General features: G+C 37.8%; 1 protein-coding gene across 1 annotated transcript in view; it reads right to left on the minus strand.

Annotated features, from left to right (window-relative positions):
* Positions 1–12,203, minus strand: part of DIAPH2 (diaphanous related formin 2) — a gene marked incomplete in the record, with an annotated part of 1,463,478 nt that overhangs the window by 676,564 nt on the left and 774,711 nt on the right.

Consider the following 12,203-nt stretch of genomic DNA (forward strand, 5'->3'; position numbering starts at 1 on the left):
GGACACGGACACAGAGGAAAAGGACATAAAGAACACAGAGGATACAGAGGACACGGACAGAGGACATGGACACAGAGGATACAGAGGACACGGACAGAGGACATGGACACAGAGGATACTGAGGACACAGATGCAGAGGACACGGACACAGAGGACACGGACACAAAGGATACAGAGGACACTGACACAGAGGACATGGACACAGAGGATATTGACACAGAGGACACGGACACAGAGGACATGGACACAGAGGATACTGAGGACACAGACAGAGAAGATACAGAGGATACTGACAAAGAGGACATGGACACAGAGGATATTGACACAGAGGACACAGACACAGAAGATACAGAGGACACGGACACAGAGGACAAGGACATAGAGAACACAGAGGATACAGACAGAGGACATGGACACAGAGGATACGGACAGAGGACATGGACACAGAGGATACAGAGGACACGGACACTGAAGACAGAAAAGACACGGACACAGAGTTTATTCAGTTTATGGAGGAAAAATAAATAAATAATAGTCATAAAAATAATAAAAGTAATATATATATATTTTTTTACTAAAATAATAATATTTCTTATATTTTATTAAGGATAGCATTATATCTATCTCTATCCTATATAAAGTAAAGCCTCATGTCTATCCCTATCTTATATAAAGGATAACCTTATACCTATCTCTATCTTATATGAAGGATAACCTTATACCTATCTCTATCTTATATGAAGGATATCCTTATATCTATCCCTATCTTATATGAAGGATAGCCTTATACCTATCTCTATCTTATATGAAGGATAGCCTTATGCCTATCTCTATCTTATATGAAGGATAGCCTTATGCCTATTTCTATCTTATATAAAGGATAACCTTATGCCTATCTCTATCTTATATGAAGGATAGCCTTATGCTTATCTCTATCCTATATGAAGGATAACCTTATGCCTATCTCTATCTTATATGAAGGATAGCCTTATGCCTATCTCTATCTTATATGAAGGATAACCTTATGCCTATCTCTATCTTATATGAAGGATAACCTTATGCCTATCTCTATCTTATATGAAGGATAGCCTTATACCTATATTTATCTTATATGAAGGATAGCTTTATACATATCTCTATCTTATATGAAGGATAGCTTTATACATATCTCTATCTTATATGAAGGATAGCCTTATGTAAATCCCTATCTTATATGAAGGATAGCCTTATACCTATCTCTATCTTATATGAAGTATAGCCTTATACCTATCTCTATCTTATATGAAGGATAGCCTTATACTTATCCCTATCTTATATGAATGATAGCCTTATGCCTATCTCTATCTTATATGAAGGATAGCCTTATACCTATCTCTATCTTATATGAAGGATAGCCTTATACCTATCTCTATCTTATATAAAGTATAGTCTTATACCTATCTCTATCTTTTATGAAGGATAGCCTTATACGTATCTCTATCTTATATGAAGGATAGCCTTATACCTATCTCTATCTTATAAGAAGGATAGCCTTTTACCTATCCCTATCTTATATGAAGGATAGCCTTATGCCTATTCATATGTTATATGAAGGATAGCCTTATGCTTATCCCATGAATGCTTAAACTTCTTCACTAACAAAAGGTTTTGGGGTCACATAGGAACATTAGGTTAGTTATTCCAGGTCAGTGATGGGTCCAGGATCTGTACATGATGCTCTGGCCCCCACCTGTCTACTCAAACTTGTCTACCACATTACAGAAGGTTGATGGTCAGTGGTGGGTCCAGTATATGTACATGAGGCTGCGGCCCCACCTGTCTACACATCCTCGTCTACTGTATTACAGCAGGTTGATGGTCAGTGGTGGGTCCAGTATCTGTATATGTCCGTCCGGTCCCCACCTGTCTACACATCCTCGTCTACTGTATTACAGCAGGTTGATGGTCAGTGGTGGGTCCAGTATCCGTACATGTCCGTCCGGCCCCCATCTGTCTACTCATCCTCATCTACTGTATTACAGCAGGTTGATGGTCAGTGGTGGGTCCAGTATCCGTACATGTCCGTCCGGCCCCCACCTGTCTACTCATCCTCGTCTACCGTATTACAGCAGGTTGATGGTCAGTGGTGGGTCCAGTATCCATACATGTACGTCCGGCCCCCACCTGTCTACTCATCCTCGTCTACCGTATTACAGCAGGTTGATGGTCAGTGGTGGGTCCAGTATCCATACATGTCCGTCCGGCCCCCACCTGTCTACTCATCCTCGTCTACCACATTACAGCAGGTTGATGGTCAGTGGTGGGTCCAGTATCTCTACATGTCCGTCCGGCCCCCACCTGTCTACTCATCCTCGTCTACTGTATTACAGCAGGTTGATGGTCAGTGGTGGGTCCAGTATCTGTACATGTCCGTCCGGCCCCCACCTGTCTACTCATCCTCGTCTACCGTATTACAGCAGGTTGATGGTCAGTGGTGGGTCCAGTATCCGTACATGTCCGTCCGGCCCCCATCTGTCTACTCATCCTCATCTACCGTATTACAGCAGGTTGATGGTCAGTGGTGGGTCCAGTATCCGTACATGTCCGTCCGGCCCCCACCTGTCTACACATCCTCGTCTACCGTATTACAGCAGGTTGATGGTCAGTGGTGGGTCCAGTATCTGTACATGTCCGTCCGGCCCCCACCAGTCTACTCATCCTCGTCTACCGTATTACAGCAGGTTGATGGTCAGTGGTGGTTCCAGTATCTCTACATGTCCGTCCGGCCCCCACCTGTCTACTCATCCTCGTCTACTGTATTACAGCAGGTTGATGGTCAGTGGTGGGTCCAGTATCTGTACATGTCCGTCCGGCCCCCACCTGTCTACTCATCCTCGTCTACCACATTACAGCAGGTTGATGGTCAGTGGTGGGTCCAGTATCTCTACATGTCCGTCCGGCCCCCACCTGTCTACTCATCCTCGTCTACCACATTACAGCAGGTTGATGGTCAGTGGTGGGTCCAGTATCTGTACATGTCCAGCCGTCCCCCACCTGTCTACTCATCCTCGTCTACCATATTACAGCAGGTTGATGGTCAGTGGTGGGTCCAGTATCTGTACATGTCCGTCCGGCCCCCACCTGTCTACTTATCCTCGTCTACCACATTACAGCAGGTTGATGGTCAGTGGTGGGTCCAGTATATGTACATGTCCGTCCGGCCCCCACCTGTCTACTCATCCTCGTCTACCATATTACAGCAGGTTGATGGTCAGTGGTGGGTCCAGTATCTGTATATGTCCGTCCGGCCCCCACCTGTCTACTCATCCTCGTCTACTGTATTACAGCAGGTTGATGGTCAGTGGTGGGTCCAGTATCTCTACATGTCCGTCCGGCCCCCACCTGTCTACTCATCCTCGTCTACTGTATTACAGCAGGTTGATGGTCAGTGGTGGGTCCAGTATCTGTACATGTCCGTCCGGCCCCCACCTGTCTACTCATCCTCGTCTACCGTATTACAGCAGGTTGATGGTCAGTGGTGGGTCCAGTATCTGTACATGTCCGTCCGGCCCCCACCTGTCTACTCATCCTCGTCTACTGTATTACAGCAGGTTGATGGTCAGTGGTGGGTCCAGTATCTGTACATGTCCGTCTGGCCCCCACCTGTCTACTCATCCTCGTCTACTGTATTACAGCAGGTTGATGGTCAGTGGTGGGTCCAGTATCTGTACATGTCCGTCCAGCCCCCACCTGTCTACTCATCCTCGTCTACCACATTACAGAGGGTTGAGAAGGAAGTGTAAGGTTAACATATAAATGAGGGCCTATGGTGCCCGTCTCCGGTAATTATAGAGAGTGCAGGATTTGGCACGCTATCTGCCGCTCAGCGATGCTATAACCCATGGGAGCGGCGATATACACACAATCACCGAGCGTTTACTATAATTATACACTGAATTGTGATAAAAATACCGAGTGGTTATACAACAAAGTATTCAATTATGCTAAATGGCGGCATCCGTGAGGAAGTATCGTAAGATTGTGCAAAACCTGAAGGTCCAGGGCAGAGAATAGGAAGACGGCCCGCGAAAAAGGGAGAAGGTCACACGTAGCATGGGGGAAAACATATATACACCATTTATATATAGCAATCATATATACACCAGCAATCATATATACACCATATATATAGCAATCATATATACACCAGCAATCATATATACACCATATATACATAAGTAATCGGATATACATCATATATACATTATATATACACCATATATACATCATATATAGACCAGTAATTGTATAGACACCATATATACATCATATATACACCAGTAATCGGATATACATCATATATAGACCAGTAATTGTATAGACACCATATATACATCATATATAGACCAGTAATCGGATATACATCATATATAGACCTGTAATTGTATAGACACCATATATACATCATATATAGACCAGTAATCGTATAGACACCATATATACATCATATATAGACCAGTAATCGGATATACATCATATATAGACCTGTAATCGGATATACATCATTTATACATCATATATACATCATATATACATCATATATAGACCAGTAATTGTATAGACACCATATATACATCATATATACACCAGTAATCGGATATACATCATATATAGACCAGTAATCGTATAGACACCATATATACATCATATATAGACCAGTAATCGGATATACATCATATATACATTATATATAGACCAGTAATCGGATATACATCATATATAGACCAGTAATCGGATATACATCATATATACATTATATATAGACCAGTAATCATATATACACCATATATACATTATATATAGACCAGTAATCGGATATACATCATATATACATTATATATAGACCAGTAATCGGATATACATCATATATTGACCAGTAATTGTATAGACACCATATATACATCATATATAGACCAGTAATCGGATATACATCATATATACATCATATATACGCCAGTAATCGGATATACATCATATATAGACCAGTAATTGTATAGACACCATATATACATCATATATACATCATATATACACCAGTAATCGGATATACATCATATATAGACCAGTAATCGTATAGACACCATATATACATTATATATAGACCAGTAATCGGATATACATCATATATACATCATATATACACCAGTAATCGGATATACATCATATATAGACCAGTAATTGTATAGGCACCATATATACATTATATATACACCAGTAATCGGATATACATCATATATACACCAGTAATCGGATATACATCATATATAGACCAGTAATCGTATAGACACCATATATACATCATATATACATCATATATACATCATATATAGACCAGTAATCGGATATACATCATATATAGACCAGTAATCGGATATACATCATATATACACCAGTAATCGGATATACATCATATATAGACCAGTAATCGTATAGACACCATATATACATCATATATACATCATATATACACCAGTAATCGGATATACATCATATATAGACCAGTAATCGTATAGACACCATATATACATCATATATAGACCAGTAATCGGATATACATCATATATACATTATATATAGACCAGTAATCGGATATACATCATATATAGACCAGTAATCGGATATACATCATATATACATTATATATAGACCAGTAATCGGATATACATCATATATAGACCAGTAATCGTATATACATCATATATACATTATATATAGACCAGTAATCGTATATACACCATATATACATTATATATAGACCAGTAATCGGATATACATCATATATACATCATATATACATTATATATAGACCAGTAATCGGATATACATCATATATACATCATATATACATTATATATAGACCAGTAATCGGATATACATCATATATAGACCAGTAATCGTATAGACACCATATATACATCATATATACATCATATATAGACCAGTAATCGGATATACATCATATATAGACCAGTAATCGGATATACATCATATATAGACCAGTAATCGGATATACATCATATATAGACCAGTAATTGTATAGACACCATATATACATCATATATACACCAGTAATCGGATATACATCATATATAGACCAGTAATTGTATAGACACCATATATACATCATATATACATCATATATACATCATATATACACCAGTAATCGGATATACATCATATATAGACCAGTAATCGTATAGACACCATATATACATCATATATAGACCAGTAATCGGATATACATCATATATAGACCTGTAATCGGATATACATCATATATAGACCAGTAATCGGATATACATCATATATAGACCTGTAATCGGATATACATCATATATAGACCAGTAATCGGATATACATCATATATAGACCTGTAATCGGATATACATCATATATAGACCAGTAATCGGATATACATCATATATAGACCTGTAATCGGATATACATCATATATAGACCAGTAATCGGATATACATCATATATAGACCTGTAATCGGATATACATCATATATAGACCAGTAATCGGATATACATCATATATAGACCAGTAATCGGATATACATCATATATAGACCTGTAATCGGATATACATCATTTATACATCATATATACATCATATATACATCATATATACATCATATATAGACCAGTAATTGTATAGACACCATATATACATCATATATACACCAGTAATCGGATATACATCATATATAGACCAGTAATCGTATAGACACCATATATACATCATATATAGACCAGTAATCGGATATACATCATATATAGACCAGTAATTGTATAGACACCATATATACATTATATACACCAGTAATCGGATATACATCATATATAGACCAGTAATTGTATAGACACCATATATACATTATATACACCAGTAATCGGATATACATCATATATAGACCAGTAATCGTATAGACACCATATATACATCATATATACATCATATATACACCAGTAATCGGATATACATCATATATAGACCAGTAATCGTATAGACACCATATATACATCATATATAGACCAGTAATCGTATAGACACCATATATACATCATATATACATCATATATAGACCAGTAATCGGATATACATCATATATAGACCAGTAATCGGATATACATCATATATAGACCAGTAATCGGATATACATCATATATAGACCAGTAATTGTATAGACACCATATATACATCATATATAGACCAGTAATCGTATAGACACCATATATACATCATATATAGACCAGTAATCGTATAGACACCATATATACATCATATATACATCATATATACATCATATATACACCAGTAATCGGATATACATCATATATAGACCAGTAATTGTATAGACACCATATATACATCATATATACACCAGTAATCGTATAGACACCATATATACATCATATATAGACCAGTAATCGTATAGACACCATATATACATCATATATACATCATATATACATCATATATAGACCAGTAATCGGATATACATCATATATAGACCAGTAATCGTATAGACACCATATATACATCATATATAGACCAGTAATCGGATATACATCATATATACATTATATATAGACCAGTAATCGGATATACATCATATATAGACCAGTAATCGTATAGACACCATATATACATCATATATACACCAGTAATCGGATATACATCATATATAGACCAGTAATCGTATAGACACCATATATACATCATATATACACCAGTAATCGGATATACGTCATATATAGACCAGTAATCGTATAGACACCATATATACATCATATATACACCAGTAATCGGATATACATCATATATAGACCAGTAATCGTATAGACACCATATATACATCATATATACACCAGTAATCGGATATACGTCATATATAGACCAGTAATCGTATAGACACCATATATACATCATATATAGACCAGTAATCGTATAGACACCATATATACATCATATATACATCATATATACATCATATATAGACCAGTAATCGTATAGACACCATATATACATCATATATACATCATATATACATCATATATACACCAGTAATCGGATATACATTATATATAGACCAGTAATGAATTACAAATACATTATACTGTATATACATTATATATAAACAGATGCCTGTATTAGCGCCTTGTTATGACCTACATTACTGAGTGCAGCAAATCTGCGCAAACATTCAGAATCCTGAAAATAGTAGGTGTGGCTAAACTAGTGTAGGTGTGGCCTCCAACTCATGGCAGGTGTAGATTTATTTAAAGGGACGTGCACCTATCTAATCCTAACATGTGTGATACTGTCTTCTCAGCTGTAGTATCTAATCCTAACATGTGTGATACTGTCTTCTCAGCTGTAGTATCTAATCCTAACATGTGTGATACTGTCTTCTCAGCTGTAGTATCTAATCCTAACATGTGTGATACTGTCTTCTCAGCTGTAGTATCTAATCCTAACATGTGTGATACTGTCTTCTCAGCTGCAGTATCTAATCCTAACATGTGTGATACTGTCTTCTCAGCTGTAGTATCTAATCCTAACATGTGTGATACTGTCTTCTCAGCTGTAGTATCTAATCCTAACGTGTGATACTGTCTTCTCAGCTGTAGTATCTAATCCTAACATGTGTGATACTGTCTTCTCAGCTGTAGTATCTAATCCTAACATGTGTGATACTGTCTTCTCAGCTGTAGTATATAATCCTAACATGTGTGATACTGTCTTCTCAGCTGTAGTATATAATCCTAACATGTGTGATACTGTCTTCTCAGCTGTAGTATCTAATCCTAACGTGTGATACTGTCTTCTCAGCTGTAGTATCTAATCCTAACATGTGTGATACTGTCTTCTCAGCTGTAGTATCTAATCCTAACATGTGTGATACTGTCTTCTCAGCTGTAGTATATAATCCTAACATGTGTGATACTGTCTTCTCAGCTGCAGTATCTAATCCTAACATGTGTGATACTGTCTTCTCAGCTGTAGTATCTAATCCTAACATGTGTGATACTGTCTTCTCAGCTGTAGTATCTAATCCTAACATGTGTGATACTGTCTTCTCAGCTGCAGTATCTAATTCTAACATGTGTGATACTGTCTTCTCAGCTGCAGTATCTAATCCTAACATGTGTGATACTGTCTTCTCAGCTGTAGTATATAATCCTAACATGTGTGATACTGTCTTCTCAGCTGTAGTATCTAATCCTAACATGTGTGATACTGTCTTCTCAGCTGTAGTATCTAATTCTAACATGTGTGATACTGTCTTCTCAGCTGCAGTATCTAATCCTAACATGTGTGATACTGTCTTCTCAGCTGTAGTATATAATCCTAACATGTGTGATACTGTCTTCTCAGCTGTAGTATATAATCCTAACATGTGTGATACTGTCTTCTCAGCTGCAGTATCTAATCCTAACATGTGTGATACTGTCTTCTCAGCTGTAGTATCTAATCCTAACATGTGTGATACTGTCTTCTCAGCTGTAGTATCTAATCCTAACATGTGTGATACTGTCTTCTCAGCTGTAGTATCTAATTCTAACATGTGTGATACTGTCTTCTCAGCTGTAGTATCTAATCCTAACATGTGTGATACTGTCTTCTCAGCTGTAGTATCTAATTCTAACATGTGTGATACTGTCTTCTCAGCTGCAGTATCTAATCCTAACATGTGTGATACTGTCTTCTCAGCTGCAGTATATAATCCTAAAATGTGTGATACTGTCTTCTCAGCTGCAGTATATAATCCTTATATGTGTGATACTGTCTTCTCAGCTGTAGTATCTAATCCTAACATGTGTGATACTGTCTTCCCAGCTGCAGTATATAATCCTAAAATGTGTGATACTGTCTTCTCATATGCAGTATCTAATCCTTATATGTGTGATACTGTCTTCTCAGCTGCAGTATCTAATCCTTATATGTGTGATACTGTCTTCTCAGCTGCAGTATCTAATCCTTATATGTGTGATACTGTCTTCTCATATGCAGTATCTAATTCTTAGATGTGTGATACTGTCTTCTCAGCTGCAGTATCTAATCCTTATATGTGTGATACTGTCTTCTCATATGCAGTATCTAATTCTTAGATGTGTGATAATGTCTTCTCATCTGCAGTATCTAATCCTAATATGTGTGATACTGTCTTCTCAGCTGCAGTATCTAATGTTATCTTGTTTGATACTATCTCCTAATCAGCCTATCCTATGTGTTACTCTCTTCTGGGTTAATGTATCTAAACCTATCCTATGTGTTACTCTCTTCTGGGTTAATGTATCTAAACCTATCCTAAGTGATACTGCCTTCCAAGTTACTGTATCTAAGTCTATCCTGGGTGATACTGTCTTCTGAGGTAATGTATCTAAGCCTATCATGGGTGATACTGTCTTCTGAGTTAATGTATCTAAGTCTATCCTGGGTGATACTGTCTTCTGAGTTAATGTATCTAAGCCTGTCCTGTGTGATACTGTCTTCTAAATTAATGTATATAAGCCTGTATTGTGTGATACTGCCTTTTAAGTTACTGTATCTAAGTCTATCCCAGGTGATACTGTCTTCAGAGTTCATGTATCTAAGCCTATCCTGTGTGATACCCCCTGTGTATCCATAAAGAATATAGTGTTCATATAAATAACATAAAATGAATACATTTCTCTTCTCTCTCTTTATCCAGGTCGGGAGGGGATGCGGCGATTTGGCGGGTAACATGGCCGCCACTCTTTGAGGTTGCTATGGTGATGTCTGGAGTTTGAGGACTTTTATTTTAATCTTTAGAAATATAAGGAGCTCTTAAAAAGAAAAATAATAAGCTTCCGACGTTTTCTACTTAGGACAAAAAAGTGATTCGCCGTCTGTAATGAAGTCTGTGATTTACGGCGCCAAAGAGATTCTTATCAGAAAGGGAGAAATACGAGAACAAGATGTGTGGGATCCGCGCACTGTGGTAAAACGGGGCCATGGACTGTCCCCTCCATGTAAGAAGAGAACCGCATGCAGCACGAAAAACCGCGACATGTAGAAAGGGGGTGGAGTCTGATAGAATCTCCAGGATACCAAGTCGCATTCGCTTTTGGCGACCGCACACATCGCCGCCGTTCATGGAGTCACCCCGTTAGCTGCTGTATTATATACAGAATCCCAATGGAGAGAATTTGCCCAACTCTTGTCTTGAATCGCTTTTTTAATACCTTATATTCTGAAATGTAATCATGGCGGCCATCATGGCTATGACGTCAACGACATGGATGAACCCCACTGACCTGAATATAAAGGCGGGACGTGCGGGCGATCCTGAGAAGAATGATGTATTCCTTATCCCAATCTGTTCAGCCGTTCCCCAGATAAAGCACAATCTCGTAATATGCAAATTTACTTTTAACTGCACTGGAGGTGGAGCTAAAAACTTTGTGCATCTCTGACTCCACCCCTGTGCCCCATTCCCTCCAGCAGCTCATTAATATGTATCTCTATCTCCTGATGGCACAGACAGGATCCAGGGGGCGGGGTCAGAGGTGCACATGGTCTTTAGCTCCGCCTACAGTGCAGTTAAAAGTTAATTTGCATATTATGAGATTGTACTATATCTGGGGAACGGCTAAACGGATTGGGGTAAGGAATACATCATTCTTCTCAGGATCAACCGCACGTCCTGCCTGTATATTCAGGTCACTGGGGTTCATCCATCCGTCAGTTACCCCTTAACTCTACTAAGACATATTCGCCTATTATATATTTGGCGAGTCTTTGGCTTCTGTGAACCTTTGGACTAAACTTAATGCAGATCATTTATACTTCAGATTAACATCAATATGTGGTGCAAAAATATAATAAAGCTACAGCTGTGGGTGACCACGCCTATCCTAATAAGCCCCACCCACTTAAAAAAATTGTAAAAGCAAAATAAAATCTGCAAAAAGGTGAACATTTTTGAATGAAAAAGATTGGAGCAAATATTTTTTTCTTTAACACCGGGATTACCCTTTGTCAAAAATGCCCCCAAAAACGCCATGCCCGCTAAATTGTGTTTTCACAAACTGCAGCATGTTGACGGGATGTTTTATTTATTTAGTTATTTATTTATTCATTTTTTGTCAGGAAATCTTGATGTTAACCTTACAGGAAATAAAATACCAAA

The sequence above is a fragment of the Hyla sarda genome, chromosome 9 (genome assembly GCF_029499605.1).
Source record: "Hyla sarda isolate aHylSar1 chromosome 9, aHylSar1.hap1, whole genome shotgun sequence".
Classification (NCBI taxonomy): Eukaryota; Metazoa; Chordata; class Amphibia; order Anura; family Hylidae; genus Hyla; species Hyla sarda.